This window comes from Macrobrachium rosenbergii, chromosome 24 (genome assembly GCF_040412425.1).
Source record: "Macrobrachium rosenbergii isolate ZJJX-2024 chromosome 24, ASM4041242v1, whole genome shotgun sequence".
Classification (NCBI taxonomy): domain Eukaryota; kingdom Metazoa; phylum Arthropoda; class Malacostraca; order Decapoda; family Palaemonidae; genus Macrobrachium; species Macrobrachium rosenbergii.
This window is the reverse complement of record NC_089764.1, coordinates 34,038,133-34,058,883: the sequence shown is the minus strand read 5'-3', so window position 1 is coordinate 34,058,883 and position 20,751 is coordinate 34,038,133. Positions and strand designations below refer to the sequence as shown.

At 40.5% G+C, this 20,751-nt stretch overlaps 1 pseudogene; it reads left to right on the top strand.

The window, feature by feature from the left end:
* Window positions 1-3,277: 3,277 nt before the first annotated feature.
* The window catches only part of LOC136852009 (sodium/mannose cotransporter SLC5A10-like), a 39,552-nt pseudogene continuing 22,078 nt past the window's right edge, over window positions 3,278-20,751 (top strand).

Sequence of the window (20,751 nt, the reverse complement as noted above, 5' to 3'; positions counted from 1 at the left end):
ATATTTTCATTTTCGTTTATTTTTATGGCAAGTTGCGGCAACACTCTCAAGGCCCAACCAAATTGCTATACTTCAACACTTCTTCCGAAGACGGGAGCTATATAATATGTTAACAGCAACATGGTCTGTTAGACCCAGAGCCCCTCAGAGACAACAGAGCAAGGACATCCGTCCTTTGTTTTGTTCGCGAAGTCTTTGGCAAAAGATATCCGTCCATTTCAGGAGTACCAGGGCGTCAGAGGAAGCACTGGCAGGTGGGAACGGAATCCTAATAACTGTTTTCCGGAGCGTTCTCTGCCGTCATCTGGTCTAGGTGTTGGTCTTTACAATGTTCACAGCATTTGGGCAGATCAGAGTGAATTTCTGCCTCGAAAGAAAGAACAGAAGAGTATGAGTATGAGTTTCCTGTAGGTGGATATAGTGCCGTCAGTGCGTCTCACGCGGTGCACTGTAGACTTTACTGAAGAATGTTTGCAGCGTCCCTTTGCCCCAAAGCTGCTTCTACTTTTTAGCCTTTGTACTTGCCTCCGTTCTCTCTCCCTTTCTTCAGTCTTGCTGTCCAACACCTCTAACTGGTACTTCTTGGTGCAACAGTGGGCATTATCCCAGTTCCACCTTTAGGTAGTTCCTCGTTGGGCGAGTCGGTAGAGTTGTCGGCTAGCTCTCGTTAGGCCGGCTAATGAAGAATTAGAGGAATTTATTTCTGGTGATAGAAATTCATTTCTCGGTATAATGTGGTTCGGATTCCACAACAAACTGTAGGTCCCGTTGCTAGGCAACCAATAGGTTCTTAGCGACGTAACATAAGTCTAATCCTTCGGGCCAGAGCTGTTAATCAGCTCCTCAGTGGTCTTCTGGTTAAACTAAGATATACTTAACTTTTTCCAACCTTGGGTCCTTGTATTCCTTGCTGTCTGACCACTCCAACACCCTATTTTCACCTTCTTGACCGCTCAATGGCCGAAGGTGCCCCAGTCCGTGCCACAGAAGACTGAAGGAATTAAGAAGCCAAAATCATCGTGAAGGTAAGATTCTTATCAACAGATGCCAAAAAATAAAAAAGAACGAATAGATAAACCTTCGGAATGTCAAGTGAAAGTTCACTCTACAGTAGACACCAGTTCGATTCAGCAGTTGAAGGACCAATGTTGTTTTTGCTATGGTACCACCCGCTTTTAGACTAAAGCACTTTTTCGTGAAAAAACGAATGTCCCCGAGTACCTAAAGAATTACAAGAAGTCTACAATAAAAACGTTATACCTTGAGTGGTTACAGAAAATGGGACTGTTCTGTCAACAGCAGATCTCTCAGGGGGTCTTGAAAAGCCCCATCTTGGCCAGCACAGACTTCAGTGATGCATGGTGATTGACGAAATTGAAACTTGTTTAACACCTAATCGGTAATCGTTTGGTAATTCAGAGCTCCGTTAATCCGGTTCAGTGGCCTTTGAATAATAATAATAATATAATAATAATAATAATGACCGCTTTAACCTACAACTGGAAAGCGTTACTCCTTTTAGGTATTCTGGACTCAAAGTCGTCACTGAATACTCTTATGAAGATGATGACTGGTATGTTATGCCATCATCATCATCATTATTATTATTATTATTATTATTATTATTATTATTATTACTGTTCTTGTTTCATCAGACTGGAGGATTCGCAGCAGAACCAACCCAAGGTTGCATCAAGTAAGGTAAACGAAACCATAAATTGATAAAAAAAAAGTAGACAACAAACTTAAGATTGCAAGTATTTTCCTACTTTAGGAAAGAAGTGGCATTTCTTTGTCTCCCTATATCTGCCCTACTTTGGTCATGCCGACAAACCTCCTTCAGAATCGTTGACCTCGGATGCTGTGACGACAGCTCAAGGCACGGGTGGGTTCTTTGACTGTTTGTTTTCTTTTGATACAATTCCAAGCATTACTTTCTCCATTTCACTTTCATCAATTACCCTGGCAGTCTGACTTCAACTTGAAGGCAAATCCTTTGGGCCAGCTGGAGCTGATCTGCTGAAGCTACTTCAGAATAACATGGGAGTGACTCTTATGAGCACAGACGTAAAATAATGTAACAGATTTCACGTCGTCTCATTCTGTACCAAAGTCATTTTCGTTTCGTGACCCGCAGAATGCCCAGTAGGGTTTTATCGGCTGCCCACGATGACAACGTCGCCTTTACGTTTTGCCTTATATAATTAGTGATTCTCGGAAGAGAATGTGTTTTGAAACAGAGGGATCCCTTGAAAATTGATCCAAGCTGTATGAAAATATTGGTGCGAAATATGATTCTTATCAAGATTCATATTTCGTATTTTTCAGTATCGTTCAGGTTCAAAAACTTTTTAGAAATGCAAAATACATCTTATTAATATATTGTTAACATTTAAACAAAAGCGAAAAGTGCGTGAAATACGCTTCGTACAAGGGAGGCATAACTACATCAAATGTTAGAAAGTAGTATATTGCATAGCAACCATCCTCTCTCTCTCTCGGGGTACCTATGCATCCCATTATGGAGTACCTATAACTGTTTTTTCTTTACCTCAGCCTTACTCACCTCTCGGCTCCGTTCCCCCATTGGCCCCTAACTAAACCCCCCCTGGAAATCCAGCCTATAGGAACGCCATGGCCACCGCGTCCAGCCCGAGAGGGACCGGTTCCAAGGCCTCAGTTTGACGTTTGCTCCCGCGACGATCGGGTAGAAGCAGTCAAGGGGTTCCAGCGGGACTCTGTGACGATAGTCCGAGGCTTCCAGTGGGGCTGTTGTGGTCCATATTTCCAGTGGGTTTTCCACTGAAGAATGGTTGTTGGCCTCATTATCATTCCGGGCAGCGCGCCAAAGAGGAGCTTTGTTGTGCCTCAGTGTTTCCCAGAGGGCCAGGTTGTTTGCCGCGATCAAAGAGATTTCTGGGGGAAACCCGGTTTATTTTGCTCTTAAAGTATTGGTGATGAGGCTGGTGGCTAGAGTGGTGTGTGCTCCGAGATGTGCGTTTTTGCTGAGCTAACTGGTAACTGACGCAAAAGAGGAATAATATATTATCTTGTCAAAGAATAAGGTGGCATCTGCATCTTCTTAATGTGTTCTTCACAATTCCTCTGAATGCCTGAATTAGAACTCTTTAAACATGGCATAGAATTTCTTATAAAGATGATTTGCTGGAAACGTTATGACAATGGTATTCTCTGGTAGTGAGAATTAACATGCGGATGTGAGATAACTGGTAAACAGATTGCTTGTGAGTCTCATGAGAAGCAAATCGGATCCCGTTTAGAAAACACCAAAAAACACCTGAAGAGTTGGAAAGGTGAGACCAGTGCTGAGCGGTCCTACAAACTTATCACGTGTGCGTTCAGTCATCAAAGCGAAGTCTGAGCTCTGGAAAGGAGGCAGAAGAAGTAAAGGAAGATGACGGAAGCGACACCTGACAATTTCCTCCCAACGACGACCATGTCTGTCCAAGAAGATGTGGACGGCCGAAAGGTTCTTCGTCTGGAGTGGCTCGACATTGGCGTCATCGTCGCCTACTTCGTCTTCGTCCTTTTCGTGGGACTCTGGGTCAGTTCATCTCCCTTTGTACTTCTCCTCAGACAGGCAGGAACCTGCCATGTCGGTGACGTGAAAATTATTGGTGATTAAGACGGGAGGTGAAAAGTTGCCGTATAGGCCAAGATGCACGCAACTCCCGCGTTACCCGTGCGAGGAACAAGGAGGGCTTTGTGTACAAGGGCTCGTATTGTTTATTTCACAGCATCGTCTATAGAATTATTATTAGAATATTACTCTATATATATATATATATATATATATATATATATATATATATATATATATATATATATATATGTATATACATTCATTCAGAAGATGAACCCTATTCACTTGGAACAAGCCCACCACAGGGCCATTGACTTGAAATGCAAGTTTCCAAAGAATGTTAGGGTGCTCATTAGAAAGAAGTAACAGGGACTAAAGGGAAATAAAATAAAGACGAGATCACTTATTGAAAAAGAAAAAATAAATTACTAATATAGATAAAAATGTTATTATTTAATTAAAATGCAAGGAGAATTGTTTTGGGGTAGCAGTGCATCGCAGCTTCGCCTGAACTTCTGAAGAGGTTCCAATCGCACGACATCTCTGGGAGAATATTCATATATATATATATATATATATATATATATATATATATATATATATATATATGATGATTATTATATATTATATATTACCTATCCTTGCTTCATGTATAATAATCGCCATAGTTTCTCATATGCTAATACTATCACTTACGACAACAGCACCAGCAGTAGTAGTAGTGGTACTAATAATAATAATAATAATAATAATAATAATAATAATAATAATAATAATAACAACAATAATAATAATAACAACAGTTTCTTCAGGTAGAAATCTTAGCCCAAACTGACACTATTTAAGTCTGATTTTCATTTTACCGTTCGCTCAAGGCGGCGCCGCGTGTCTGCACTCCGACGAGTGAGTGTCGTTCTGTGGACGTTATGTCTGCTGTGTAAGATCCAGTATTTCAAATTTTCCACAGCGCGCTTGCTTAAAGTATCAGAAATTTTCATTCTGTTTTGCAAAAATCTTAGGTCTTCGGTTTATCACTTTTGCTGGTCGTGGTAACCATTTTTTACGGAACATCACAAAATCATTTGTTTTGACTAAAGTAAACTTGGTTTGCAGGGGAATCCCACAGAACGTTATATTTAAGTATACCTTGATAAATTTACTTGTCATATTTCTGCGCTTTTCCCATTTTCATAGCATAAGTTTCCAGTTAATTGACAAAGGAAAGAGATAAGTGAATACAAAGGGATTTATCATTTTTTTCTATGCATTATTTCAACATTTATTTTTGTAATATAACCATCCTAAGTACCTGTTGCCTGATAGACGATGCAAATAAGTTGATAAACAGGAAAACCTATCCGTTAGAACAATGGAAGGAGAAAATATTGTGTCTAGAAACTTGACAGTTCATGAGAGACAGTTACCCGTCCTTGGAGTCTGACTCAGCAGTTAGATTAAAGATTAAAAAAAAAATTACACAAGATTAAAAAGCTGAAGGATGAGAGATTATCATCAGCAGCTGCCGCGTAAGTAAAAAGTATATAATCTTTATCATTGCCTTCGAAATGCAAAGCTAATTTCAGTAGCACAGAAAACTGCACTTTCGTCGTGTTTTGATTACGGGGATTCCAGTTGTAACCGAATATGTTAGCTTTAAAACCGACAGCCGACGAGGAATTAGTTTTAAATCGCGATGGCGGCGACTCTCTCTCTCTCTCTCTCTCTCTCTCTCTCTCTCTCTCTCTCTCTCTCTCTCTCTCTCTCTCTCGCCGCTTGTATTTTCCCGGATTCCTACAAGTTTTTCGTTGTAAATGGGCGAGTTTATAGTTTCTTTCGAGGTTCGGTCTAAATATTTTTTGGATTTCATCATTTCACATGGCAGTTAGTGTCGAAGGCCAGGCCTATCAATAGACATGAAGTAATATAGGTGTAAAACTTCTTTTGCATGATTGTTATGGAACTTTTCTTACTCGGTGTTTCTCTGACCTTCGTTCAGTCACAGGCGAGTTTCTTGAAGAAGTTTGTCAGAGAACTGATTCGGTCGGAAAGGTCGAAGCAACTAGGAATAAAAGACACGACATTGAGCTTTATAAATCAAGAACTTGGAAGGGGAAAACCTGACCCAAATATCTTATGATCAAGATGGTGTTTACTTTGCTTTTGAATCCCATTGATCTTTATCAGATTTTCTCGTCACCAGCGTATTAATTTCCTTTTTCTCCTCATAGCAATACCACGAAGTTTGAAGTTGGAGGTTGAGAGCATCATCAAAAAAAAAAAAGGAAGAAAAAGAAATTCAAGGTCCCTCGTTTTTCCGCATACTTCTTTCTCTTCTTCTTCTTCTTCATAGGAGAGAAAGGTCTCTGATTACTCACTAACGAGGAAGTCTAGGAATGATCAGCATTTGAAGGGCACCGTCACATTCTTTGACTTATCAAATTGTGACTCGATACGAGAAAGAAACCTCAAAGAAATGTAGCGCTTTCGTTTTTTACTTTCCTTCCAAGGTCTGGAGAAGCTTTGACCTTTGAATATGGATTTGTGTGATACGTGAATGAAGTCGTCTGCTCGAAATCAGGGGTGGCAAAACATTCAGAGTTATTTTTCGTCGGAGTGCACAATTATTCTTACTTTAAAATTTTAAATTCAGCGACATTTTGATGGACGTATTAAAGATGTTCTCTTACCTCCTCTTATTATTATTCGAAAATAATGGAATTCGCTTATCTTTTTGCAAAGGAGCCCAGTGACAAATAATTCCAACCATCGTCTATCGGAGATTACTGCTCGTGGTGCGCGGGCAACTCATTCGCCTAGGCAGGATTAAATGTTATTATTGTCTCACAGAGACAGTAATACGTACATCCCTAGACAGTATTTATGGAGGACAGTAATTGCCACAGTTCCTCATTGGACCGGTCGATATCTTTCTCGGCTAGCACTGTGCTGGGCCCGCGTTCGAGTCTCCGGCCGGCCAATGAAGAATTAGAGGAATTTAATTCTGTTGATAGAAATTCATTTCTCGGTATAATGTGGTTCGGATTCCACAATAAGCTGTAGGTCCCATTGCTAGGTAACCAACTGGTTCTTAGCCACGTAAAGTAAGTCTAATCCTTTGGGCCAGATCTGAATCAGCTCAGTGGTCCTAGGACTTAACCTGTTATTCATGGGCTCTCGTTAGTGGATTTCCTTTACCAGCTGGACAAAACAAGAAGACTTCTTATTCCCCTCATCAATCTCCCACACAGGTAAAGTCCTTTCGCCTTCGACTACTCTTACACCGTCTTTTGCAAGACAGTGCTGTTGTACCTTTGCTTGGGAGGCTTGCACTCTGCAACCCTTGAAGGGCGCCTGTGTGTAAGCTGTCAGGCTAGCCTTTGACTACAGTTTTGCAACGGGAGATAGTTGACCTTCATGTCTAAAGTTAAGTGTACCTTAGTTTTACCAGACCACTGAGCTGATTAACAGCTCTCCTAGGGCTGGCCCAAAGGATTAGACTTATTTTACGTGGCTAAGAACCAATTGGCTATCTAGCAACGGGACCTACAGCTTATTGTGGAATCCGAACCACGTTTTACCGAGAAACGAATTTCTATCACCAGAAATAAATATCTCTAACTCTTCATCAGCCAGCCGGAGACTCGAACTCGGTCCTGGCGAGTGCCAGTCCACAGCTCTACCGACTCGCCCAACGAAGAGCTACCTTCATGTCTAAGATTAAATTGAAAACATGAAAGGTTATATACAGTAAATCATATGTCAGGAAAGAAATAAGTATAGCTTAGTTTAACCAGACCACTGAGCTGATTAACAGCTCTCCTAGAGAGGGCTGGCCCGAAGGATTAGACTTATTTTACGTGGCTAAGAACCAATTGGCTACCTAGCAACGGGACCTACAGCTTATTGTGGAATCCGAACCAGGTTTTACCGAGAAACGAATTTCTATCACCAGAAATAAATTCCCTAATTCTTCCTTGGCCGGCCGGAGAGTCGAACGCGGGCCCAGCAGAGTGCTAGCCGAGTACGTTATCCACCCCTCCAATGAGGAACTAGGAGAGAAGTAGAAGAACAAGATGACAGAGTTAAATATGAGAGAAGAAGTGGTAGGATATCAGGAACGGCAAACATCGACCCGGAGCGAAGATCATGGAAGGATTCCCCAAAAGACGAACTCTGAAAGTAATCTGGAACCTCAAAGAGATAACACTGCATTACCTCACCTGGAAATCGACACGTGGGGGAGTTAATCACCGAGGGAGGGCCTTGGAAAATAATGCAAACCCTAAAGAGAACGAGCGGGGATAAAAAAAAAAGGGGGGGGGGTCCTGAATATCCGAGCGAGTGCTGTGGAGGTCACGGAGAGAGAACAAGGACGCGGTACAGCCAGGAAAGGTGTTTCCTTCTCTTAGCTTGAACGAGGAGGAGGACTCCTCCTACTTTTCCTGCTACGATCTTTGCATCTTGTATTTTAGCTTTTAGATATTGCCGAGGTATTTTTCTGAAGCCCCGTTGCGTGACAGGGTCTCAGTTTCGGAGAGTAACAACTTTTAGAGTCCTAAAGAGCCTCCTCATAGTCTCCTACGGTCAGTGTGCAATGTCCTTGCAGGATGTACAGTAATGTACAGCAGTACCCTGCGTGGGGCTGCACTTTTTAAACGGCGTCTGTGCAGTCCTCAGCTTCAAAAAGATTTATGGTTACCATAAGTGAGTTACAAGGTGGTAGGAAAATGCACTTGACCAAATGTGATAATTACTGCATGCCTGGTGCACTGGTAATTATCAATACAAGTGATTTTATACAAAAATTAACAACCTTTTGAGGATGAAAATCCATGCAAAGAGTTAAATGAAAGTCATATGGACAATGAATATTTTTTTTAAAAGTGGAAGAATTACTAAATGGAATTAGGATTAAAAGGTCTTTGCCCAGACTTAAAAACTTCATCAGATAAATGATCCCGCCAGGTCAGTAATGAGTTCTGTCAAAATATCTCACTGATATTTTTAATACATCGGCGGGAACTGTTTCAGATTCCAATGTAAGGGCAAAGTAGAGTTAGAAAGCAATTAAAATAATGTGCAGATTATTACTGATTCCATGACTGGGAGTTTCGAGGTATTATTATCATTCACTATTGATTATACGTTAGAATTTTTACCTGATACCCGTATTATCAGACAGTTGGTTGCACAACTCGCTAAGAAATCTTCAATAACGTTTTCCTAACCGAGCGTAAAACGTAAAATCAATTCAACTGGAAATATTATTCTCAAAAAGTTTGATATGGTCAAGGGAAGCCCCTTAATACCTGTCCTCAGTTAAGTAAGGAACGTAAACATGGAATTTTTTTCGAGCAGAAAATTCATTTAATTCATCTGAGTGATTCAGCGAATTAGTGGCATCGATGACATTTAGTGATATTGAAAATGTTTGTGGCCTAAATTTTTTGCATCGTTGTATACACAGACGTAACAATTACTTTGAGTTTCGTGTATATGAAAAATGTGGATTTTGTGACGATTGCTATGTAATAATCAAGAGTATTAATGATTAATATTTAAATGGACGCGCATATATAGCGGAATTTACTCATATTACCGCAATTTATGTTGTCGATTTCCAATTCAACCACAAAAAAAACTAACAAACGAAAAACAGGGAGTAATAGACAAAAAAATTTGACAAAAACACATAGTGATTTAGAGTTTTCCTTGTGTGCGGACGTGAAAGACCTCAAGGACAATGTACGCACGCGCAAGGGGAGGAGAGCGAAATGACGTCATTAGAACTGAGAAGTTTGACGCAGGGGAATTCCCGCCTGCTAATCCCAGACTAGTCAGCTCGCTTGCACAGCTCGGAGCAGTACATGTATTTCAGGGAGGTGCCGGTGATTATTTTAATTTCGAAGAAAGTCCTTGTTCTGTTCACTAATGATTATACAGTGGTAATACTCATTTAACATACGTTGATTTCTACGTGATATTACCTTGCTTAATTTAGACCCGGGAAGTTTCAGTTCAGCTGGGGTAACAGACAGATACGCGTAACACTATCTTTTCATGTATAAATATATATATTTTTACGAATGTCGTCGCCGAATCGTCAACTATTAAGCCCTAAGGGCTAAATATACCAGGCAGGTATACCAGGCATTAGGGGAGAGAGGGATCTATAGACTTACTAGTGATAGGAAAGTTATTGACCAGTAACATTAAGTATACCTTAGTTTAACCAGACCGCTGAGCTGAGTAACAGCTCTCCTAGGTCTGGCCCGAAGGATTAGATTTATTTTACGTGGCTAATAACCAATTGGTTACCTAGCAACGGGACCTACAGCTTATTGTGGAATCCGAACCACATTATAACAAGAAATTAATTTATATCACCAGAAATAAATTCCTTTAATTCTTCATTGGCTGGTCGGGGAATCATGTTGACCAGTAATTGCCGCAGCTTTTAGGGAGAGGTTCTTAGAGTCTCAAGGGAAAACACGTACAGACGTAGAGAGCTGTCCCCTATCTTAATCCCAAAATTCAATATCTCTCCCACCGAGTTTCGAACGTTTAAGCTGGCCAAGCCCTTCTTCTAAGTCCTAGGTACACACCGGCCTTATATCCGAAGGCAGTGCCTCTAGCAATTCAAGACAGACCAGTCTAGGTGACGGTCACGTCGGGTAATCTCTCTGCCCAACAACCACAGAGCTAGGCGACTCTGGAACTCACACTACATTCACACTGGGCAGAAGTACCAATTCCCGGGACGTTGTCGCTAACTTGGATCACATCCAAAACCAGGAAGCAATGAAGGTAATTGCCCTGGAAGGGAGACTGGTTGGCCAGTATCTTTTTCTTTATCTCATTTTATTATCTCTCTCTCACCTTTCACTGCTCAAGGAACGTCTCGTCTCGTCCACTTAACCAGTGTATCTACATCCCATGCGTAATTCCTTGACAGTGTGTAAAATAATTCTAACCCCTTGCTAGCGAGTGAGTAGAGTAAAAATCTCCCTGCAATTCTTGCATTTATTCAATTATAGAGAGAGTATCATCACAGTGTTATTCTTACCTGGAATCGCTTCGTTCCAGGAGTGTTATCGTTGCCGTTAGCAGCACAGCCATGTGTCTGAGTTCCTGATTGCCTGTAATTGTCTGCCCCACCAGGGCTGATAGATTTATTGCCTAATTGGCTCACAGGTCCATTTGCATGTGGCCAGTATTCATAATTGTAATGTGTTGCCCAATTCACTCAGTCATTACTGTAGTGTGAATTCCCAGCTAACTTACTTTAGTGAAAGTGTCCAGTTTCAGTGGTAATTTTCTTCCATGTTGTGATTGTAATTGATAAATTACTGTTCAGAAACCCATTTTCACTTGGCGACCTGCCATTTATTTGTTATTTTGCATCTCATTAGTTTATGGGCTAAGGAGGGGTTTTATTGTAAGGGTAAACTATTATTTCAAGGCCCAGTACTCACCTGCCCTCTGTGAGCACGTAACAATATATATATATATATATATATGTGTGTGTGTGTGTGTGTGTGTATGTGCGTGTATGGGTGATATTTGTGTGTGGGCGTACGTGCGTGTGTGCTCTTTTTATTAGCGTACTAATAATTGCAATTTCATATTTTTTTTATTTTAGGTATTTGATACCGGAATATGCAATTAATTATATATATATATATATATATATATATATATATATGTGTGTGTGTGTGTGTGTGTGTGTGTGTGTATATATTGCCGTGTGTTAACACCTGGAGACACCTCTCTAAAAGGTAAGAGCCCAGTGATGGAAAATGTGTGCTCAAAATTTTTTATTATCGTTTGTGAGTACGTTTTTTTTTTTTTTTTCTCTCTCTAATAATTTGACCAATTTCTAGAGAGGTCTTTTTTTATTTTAGGAAATGAATATTTGATAATTCTTCATTGGCCGGCCGGGACTCGGAATATGCTCTACCAATTAAATTATATAAATATATATATATATATATATATATATATATATATATATATATATATATATATATATATATATATGTGTGTGTGTATGTGTCGTCTGATTAAACCGGGTAATATTCTGAATGCCAACCGTACAATCATAGTGTCAGGCCCTCTCAACGTGAGTTTTGTACTTCTAACATTTGAAACTTGACAACTGTATTTTACAGAATATTAATAACCTTGTGAGAACATTAGATTTATTGCTTTAGTCTCTGCCACAAAGGATTTGGTTTATCTCAACATTAAGTTGATGATAAAAAAAAAGTTTATAATAATTACAATAACGACATCACTTTCGTCGAAGAAAACATTCCAATAATCTCTATGTTTATCTTCATAACTTATAAAAATGGCAACTGTTGTAAAAAAAAAAAAGTAAAAAAAAAATTAAATAAACAAAAACAAAGATATTTCTTCTTGCCAGGATATGGCATCAGCGCACGAGGGTCTTTGAATGACACATTTTTTTCTCCGCCACTTTGATGTGTTTATTTCTCCGTCGATGTAACGGAGAAACCATGAGAGAGCATAATATGTTACGTACCTTTTATTAGGTAGGCTAATGATGGGAAACTGTTAGCCAGCCTTGAGGAGAGAGGTGAACCACATCATGAAGTCTTTGAGGCTAGACAATCTTCTGTTCCCTGATACCTGTTATCCTGAGATGCTCATCAACAAATCTGCTTTCTGTTAAGGGAACAGTCTAATATTCCTAGGTAAATTAGACTGCTGGAATGGAAAATACCTAGACGGAACTTGAATTCAAAACGTTTCGTTTTAAAGGGTTGCATGGATGCTCTTTAAGGTAGCTACAAAGCTGATCTTTAAGCACTCATTCAGGTACCCTGAATGTAGGCAGTGGCTTCCCTGCAACCGATATTCTTACAGACAACACGGGGATAAGTGCAGTATCTTTTTAGACATAACAGTTACACCCAAGATAATTTAGATAATCGATATGATTTTAGATTTTTTCAAGTTGATTTTAGTCCTGCCTTTGATTCAGCTGGTCATAATGCTCTCTTGAATGAACATTGTAACTTAAGTTTCAGTATCCAAATACTGGTACTGAGTCTCAAGCCACTTAACCGTTGGTCTACAGGTGGGTTCGGTTATCTGCTAGTGTTGATCACCGGTAATGTGACGCTTAATCTTGAAAGTGGTAATAGTTTAATAAGCAGATAACACCGTACCCCTGTCTGTGATTCACTTCATGGGGATAAGATTCATTAGAGTCAAAGATTCTGAATCTTTTAAAACACTTAGTGATACGTTCAACACCAAGCCGTCGTCGCTGGGAAATATACCATCTACGTGTTCTTGTTTGACTTTCTATAACTAGAGAATAGTCGGCATGTGCGTGTATCTTACAGGCTCCTATAGTGTGAATATTATTTTCCAGTTTCGATGTCAGCAGCTTCCATTGATCTTTGGCTTTCAGGCAAGATTGGTCAGTGTGGTAGCTTCCCTTTCTCCAACACTGGTGATGTCAGTTTGACCTTGCTAGAGGAAATTGGTGTTTGACATTCACCCATAAACTAACTTACAGCTGGGAACAGCCATCGTGGGTTACTTATCTCACAACTGGGGAACATCCATCGTGGGTTACTTATCTCACAACTGGGGACATCCATCGTGGGTTACTTATCTCACAACTGGGAACATCCATCGTGGGTTACTTATCTCACAACTGGGAACATCCATCATGGGTTACTTATCTTTTAACTGGGAACATCCATCGTGGGTTACTTATCTCACAACTGGGAACATCCATCGTGGGTTACTTATCTCACAACTGGGGACATCAATCATGGGTTACTTATCTCACAACTGGGAACATCCATCGAGGGTTACTTATCTCACAACTGGGAACATCCATCGAGGGTTACTTATCTCACAACTGGGAACATCCATCGAGGGTTACTTATCTCACAACTGGGAACATCCATCGTGGGTTACTTATCTCACAACTGGGAACATCCATCATGGGTTACTTATCTCACAACTGAGAACATCCATCGTGGTTTACTTATCTTACAACTGGGAACATCCATCATGGGTTACTCATCTTACAAAGCAACATCATCCGCATTCTGTTAATGCCACAATGCCCAGCTTCCCAATCTGTCATTCCCTTTAGCTTGTCTGAGGGGCGGCCTTCCCTGTAGTAGAGGCATTTCAGGCTGGCTGTATGCACCCACGATTACTGATTTTTATCGGCGTTTGGGCAAATATGTGCTTATCTGTCTGCTAATTTATTTTCATTAATTTGAATCTGTTTTCTACCTTCAGTTTTCTCCTATTTTTTCATAGATAGACCTTCGAAGCGGAATCTTGCTCATCATGTTAATATGAACCCGTGGTGTTTTTTCTTTTATTTGCCTTTCTGCTCATTTTGGAATTGCTATTAGCTTTATGAAGCCAGCACCTGCGGAATCCACACTTCCGTTTATTGACCTTCGTCTGGTGGGACTTCTTCACTCTACGAAATAAAAAAAGAAAAAAGAATTTGTGAAACACTGTTTTCTGTGGAGAGGACTCCACCGACCGTGTCTCCTCTGGCCGTCACAGAGCCTCCGTGAACAATGACCGACAATCATTTATGCGTCCAAGTGCCAAGTCATCTATTATTGAAGTCGTGAATAAATCATATATTCACAAATTCGCGCCATGCACAACAACACACTTCACAAAAAAAGTCAATCTCAAGATGAAAACGTTATAAGGGGAACGTTCCTAATTTGGTTTCGGTTTGAACATGCGCACTTTCAGCTTAGCGAACAGCAGCAGCTGTTGAGAAAGATCTGGCGTCCTTGGCTTCCAGGTGATTCTCGGCTGATTTTCCTGGATGTCCATCGTGAAGGACACCGGGTTTATCCAGCTGCAGGTGACTACTTGTCCTTTATGCCACGGTCTCTTTTCGTCACGCTGTAACGTAACTCTCGCGTTGCGCAGGAAAGTGAGAATCATTACCATCATTTCATCAAGTCATTTTCCAGGACGGTAGGCGTTCTTTTGGTTGCGTGGTTTTCCTTTATGTCTTTCCGACAACGTACGAGTGACGTCTGCACTATGAAAGTCGAAGGACATGCGTTATGAAAGATTGCACACGTTAATTAGGCATCATACAAACACATTACCGAGAAAAAAAACACGCGTGGTGCCAGCAAGGGCTGCTGCTCCTAGAGCAGCCCGTAAGTTGGTGGAGCCTCTCAGGCCAAGGTTTTTTATCACAAGTTGCGGACGGTAAAGTAACATTCCTGGGTGGTAATTATGGAGCCGGCTTCAAACATGTATAGTTCGTGTTTACAGTGAGGAGCGTTTGTTCCACTGAGTGCTCTAGGCATTATTATCATGATTTTGAAGTAACACTTGTAACTCTTCCGGAAACTGCCCTTTCTTTTACCATGCTTCAACGCGCAGAATGCATTAACAATACCACATCAAAATGTCCCCTAAACATCGTTTGCTATTGTCAGAAACACGCTGACCGTATCTCCTCTCGCCGTCACAGTCAATTCGGGGGCGCCTTTAGAAACTTTAACAGTGCCTTGACAAGTATTCACAGACAACTGCTTATTCATACATGTGCCAAGTCATCCATTACTGAGTTTACACATCAATTCGACATTCATGATTTATGACATACAAGCAGCAACATTCTTACATAGGGAATTTTAGAATGAAAATTAAATTAGGAGAAAGTTTCGATTTTGCTGGCCCCTGTCCTGATATAACAGTAGTTATTAATTATTATTATTATTTCTGTCATTGTTGTCGGTTTTGAAAGAGTACTAGTATATCTGCGGCTGCAGCTGCTGATATGTGTCATATCTGTGGGCTTGTCAGAGCCCAGGCCTCTTATTCGCGTGGTTTGTTCCTTTTTAGTTTATTGGACCCAGTTTAGAGGTCAACACCAGACATCTCGTTCCTTTCAGTACATTATGACAGCAGAGGGCAGCCACTGGGACAGGGCCCTCGCTGACCCATGGCCGACTTAAGCTATGTCAAGTGTCAGCCAACGAACCTGGTCTGTCCACTTTTTTCAGCGGTTAATAGTATCACCAGGATACCGTAACCGGTAAAGAAAGAACCTTCTGCTCTTATTTCCGCGTTCATTTTCATTTGCTGAGGTTTAGTTAGAAGAGGAAGCGTTCACTCAGATCAAAAGGTTTCTACAAGGTGCTGGAGTTACGGGGAACAAAACACCGACTCTCTCTCTCTCTCTCTCTCTCTCTTCTCTCTCTCTCTCTCTCTCTCTCTCTCTCTCGAACGTTGTTAAACCCACAAAAGAGAAAAGTTAACCGCATTACAATGTTTCATAAGGAAGTAATTTCTAGTTCTTGTGTATTAAGTTTAGGACAAACGAAAATGTCTAATGTCGCTGGAGTAAAATACTTTTGCATTAGCCATAAAAAACCGTGTTTTTTTTTTTTTTTGTATGGTTGATTATTCCACCCGTCTTCGTAGCATCTTTTTTTTTTCTTTTAAATATCACGTGGATGGATTATCGCAATCCTGTTTGTGAATGAGTAGACTGGTATTTTTAAACAATTTAATACGATGACTCTTATTGGTAGCATTTTTACACAATGATTCGAGAAAAAAATTTAATTAAAGTATTTTTTCTGACTTACCACATCGAAAAAGCTTTCAGAAATACGTCTTCAACTCCTATGCAACTTCATGCACCACAAACATTATCATCAGTAAGATTCGGACACTGCCTTGGGTGTCCCCATTATACTGCCGTAGAGTAGGTCTCTCTGTTTCTTCCACTAAAAAACTTTACGAAGGTTGTCATCATTTTTATGATCATTATTCTCTTTATGACGAGAATCGCCGCTGACATCTTTACCTGGCCGACCAGATAAATGTTCCGCCTATTGATGTTGACCTGAATTTACTTCCTCATCTTGTCTTTCTGTTCCTGAATCGCGGGGCTGTGTGGAGCTGCTCGCCTCTGCGCGCCCCTACTGCTCTTCGAACCTTGCTGTGTGACGCGTCAGTTCTTCACTGGCGGGGTGGGTAGAGCTCCCGGCTAGCACGCTGTTGGCCCAGCGTTCGACTCTTCGACCGGCCAGTGAAGAATTAGAGGAATTTATTTCTGCTGATAGAAATTCATTTCTCGTCATAATGTGGTCCGGCTGCCACAGTAAGCGGTAGCTCCCGTTGCTAGGCAACCAGTTGGTTCTTAGCCACGTAAAATAGATCTAATCCTTCGGGCCAGCCCTAGGAGAGCTGTTAATCAGCCCAGTGGTCTGGTTAAACTGAGATATACTTAACTTATCACACGATGGCCAGGTCTGTACTTAGTCTCTTTGGATTCCCACAAGCTTGAGATCAAGTTCAAGTGGGAAAATGACACTGCTGTCCGGCCCCTCCCACCCCCAACCCCTGAAGACTTAGAAACATATGGCCTCTTAACTTCTCGAATTCACACTTTTTTTTGATATGCTTGTCACCACAAAGCCTTACATCGAAATGCAAGAGTGTGAAGTAATTCTGATATCCGTATCAGGATTCGAACCTGCATCCAGAGTATCGAACGAAGTTACGTTGCCGACCTGACCACGAGAATGATAAAAGCCTAGTGCCGCTCACACGTGTGTACGTATACCTGTCGAATTCGGAAACTTAGATAAGAATAGCTAGACACCTCGACACGAATAGATGGTGTTCAGGAAATGAGGAGAAAAATGGTTTAGCGGAAAGGCAACTGCGCTTTGACGTAGTGGAGATTAACAGTCCAGCAATAATGCGTAAGATGTGAATAAAATCAGCATCCAATATCTTCTATAACCGTGTGTCTATTGGCGATGAAAGGTAGCTTTCTGGGAAAACCCCTTTCACTGTTCTCTCCCTCTCTCTCTCTCCCCCTATCTATCTATCTGTCTATCTATCTATCTATCTATCTATCTATCTATCTATCTATCTATCTATCTATCTATCTATATATATATATATATATATATATATATATATATATATTATATATATATATATATATATATATATATATACAAACACACAAATACTTTTATTTTTATTTTTACCACCAGTGTCTCCCTAAATTTTCACATTTTCCTGCTCTCCCTCACTCCCCCCCATTTTTCGCTCTCTCTCTCTCTCTCTCTCTCTCTCTCTCTCTCTCTCTCTCTCTCTCTCTCTCTCTCTCTCTCTCTCTGCCTAAATTTCGTTCTCCAGAAAGAGTGTCTCCTTGTGGTGCTTGCGGAATCCGCCCAAGGACATGCAAAGTTGAACTGCAAGGTCTAATCCGGAATAACTTGCGCACGCTCAAGCGCTCAGACTCCTCCGAACGCTTACACAAAGGGGGAGGAGAGAGAGAGAGAGAGAGAGAGAGAGAGAGAGAGAGAGAGAGAGAGAGAGAGAGAGAGAGAGAAGTATACACATTACAAGAGATAGGCTGCTGGCATGGGGCCCTTTACCGAAGAACTTGGTGGCCCAGGCCCTCTCCTCCTCTCTTGAGAGGACGCAATGACTTGCTCGTTCGCGGACTTTTTATTTTTTATTTCATACTCCGGTACTTTCAAAACAGTTAACAGAGAGAGAGAGAAAGTTGAAAGGAGAGGCGTAAAAGTTGTTTGCGTCCGAAGGAGTCCCTCGGTTTTCGTTGATTTCATTTTTGTTTGATTGTGTCGAAGTCTGACACAGAGAGAGAGAGAGAGAGAGAGATCGTTTTTTTTTTTAAAGCTAGTTCTGACGAAGGTTGGATGAAATACATACATGGGACAAACGGCGTGGAAAGGAACTTAAACGTTTAAATCTGGCTGATTTGATTTCAGAATGAAAGAAATTAAACTATATTATATATATATACACACACACACACACATATATACACATATATATATAATATTGATCTCCAGAAAAATAATATTAGGCCAAAGGTGTCAGGGCACTATGACTGGTCACAAGAGCAGGAAACGGAGCTCTTCGAAAGATATATATAATATTGATCTCCAGATCTAGTGCCTATCTAGGGTGTTGGGAGCATCGGTGTGTATGGCTCAGCAAGTTCCATTTTAATTAACAGCATAATTTGTTTGACTGATTGAACGGCTATAATGCTATTACACACGTTTGAATTATATGAGAAGTTGATGTATAAATGCATATCTATATTATCTATATTATAGATAATTTTATTGGATTTCTCCTTGGAGGGCGAGGAGTTCTTTTGGGATGAGGTTGCCGCCCCCAGACCTTTTCAAAGTGGAGGTGACTCACCTGAGCCGACTAACCACCAGGTATATACTTGACTGATCACATCAGTTGGGGCACATCACAATTGTAAATCAATTCTGGGACCTTTTGCTAGTGGGAGGCATAGTAACCACGTGTTATATTTCTCTTATTTTGGAAGTTCCTCATTGGACGGGTCGATATCGTACTCGACTAGCACTCTGCTGGGCCCGCGTTCGACTCTCCGGCCGGCCGATGAAGAATTAGAGGAAATTATTTCTGGTGATAGAAATTCATTTCTCGGTATAATGTGGTTCGGATTCCACAATAAGCTGTAGGTCCCGTTGCTAGGTAACCAGTTGGTTCTTAGCCATGTAAAATAAGTCTAATTCTTCGGGCCAGCTCTCTCTAGGAGAGCTGTTAATCAGCTCAGTGGTCTGGTTAAACTAAGCTATACTTAACTCTTTTTCTTATTTTGGAAATGGATAGTAATTTCGTTTACAAAATGTTTTATAAAAAGTATACGTACGTGCTTGAGAGAGAGAGAGAGAGAGAGAGAGAGAGAGAGAGAGAGAAGGGAAGTGATGAGACAGAAGTGTTGAAATAAACGGCAACTTTGCTTGAAAGCTACAACAAAAAAACAAAACTTTTTCCAGCAACTTCTTCTTACCCACTCCACTGACAAATGGCTTTTGCAATCGCAACAACCTCCAGACGCGCAAGAATTTCCCTTGCCTTCACAAACTGTCAACAAACGAAAAGATAAAGTCTTCCGAAAGTGAGCTGTCATCATCAAAATGATGGAGGCTTTCCACACTCATTCCTTGAAAGCTACCAAAGAAAAAATTTCTTTGCCCGAAAAAAAAAAAACGAAACCTCAAATTTTGGCAGACTCTCACGATTCTTCTTCTTGTTAATTGTCCAATATTTGTTTCGTAAATTTGTTATATTAAGTAACCTTTTCTTCTTCTCTCAGGTGTCACGGCGTAACCAAGGGAGCGTCTCCAGCTACTTCTTAGCTTCGAGGGATATGCACTGGATACCCGTAGGTAAATTTTGGTTCACTGCAATATTCTCATTCTTGACTAATGCGAAAGGCATGCCTCTCCGGTTTGTTTACTTAAACCGTTCTTATACCGAGAAATCGTATTCAGAATGGCCGTGTTTGAAACGGAGAATCACTCGTTGAGTTTCACAGCATCCCTGCCCAAGAAAATCGTAATTATGTCTACCGAGCTGCAAAAGGAGATAATTATATAAATAATTATTGTCAGAGGTGAAAAGTGTTCCCAGGCAGAAAACCGCCAACCTTGCCGATATTCTTCTTAGTCTCAACTTAGAAGGCAGCTGAGCTGCCCAAGAAATGTGATTTTCCCTTTGCCTGTAAATAATAATCAAAAGTCTTCACATATGTAAAAGCATGTTACACTTAACCTCAGAGCCATAGTACTCAAGGACTTCTAAGAATATAGGTTCATTTGAAAACCTAAAAACTAAATCCCTTTTTTCTCGCGAATTGTATGGTCGCAACTAAGTCAGGACTCATTCGGGGCAGAAACATAAAAATCGCAGCGAAAAGGATTTCTTTGTTTTGTCCTTTCTGAATTAGTAGCTGGTCAGCTTCTAAGCTGGATAAGAATTCAGAATTTAAAAAAATACACCACGTCCATCATTATGTATTTAATTTAGATTTTTTCTTACCTTTATTAAAGTCAGTTTGATAATGAAAATGTTTGTGTATCAGAAGGTTGCTAGCTACGTTCAGGAAAATGTGGATTATTTTCCATGCCAATTTGATAACTCACTTTTTTCCAAGGAATCAAGTATTTCCTGCAAACAACAGAACTTAATCACAGTTATAAAAACAAATTATTAATGATATTTGGGATGATATTTTGCCAAAAGCTCACCAAAGTAAAGTACTTCTGTACCTCGAA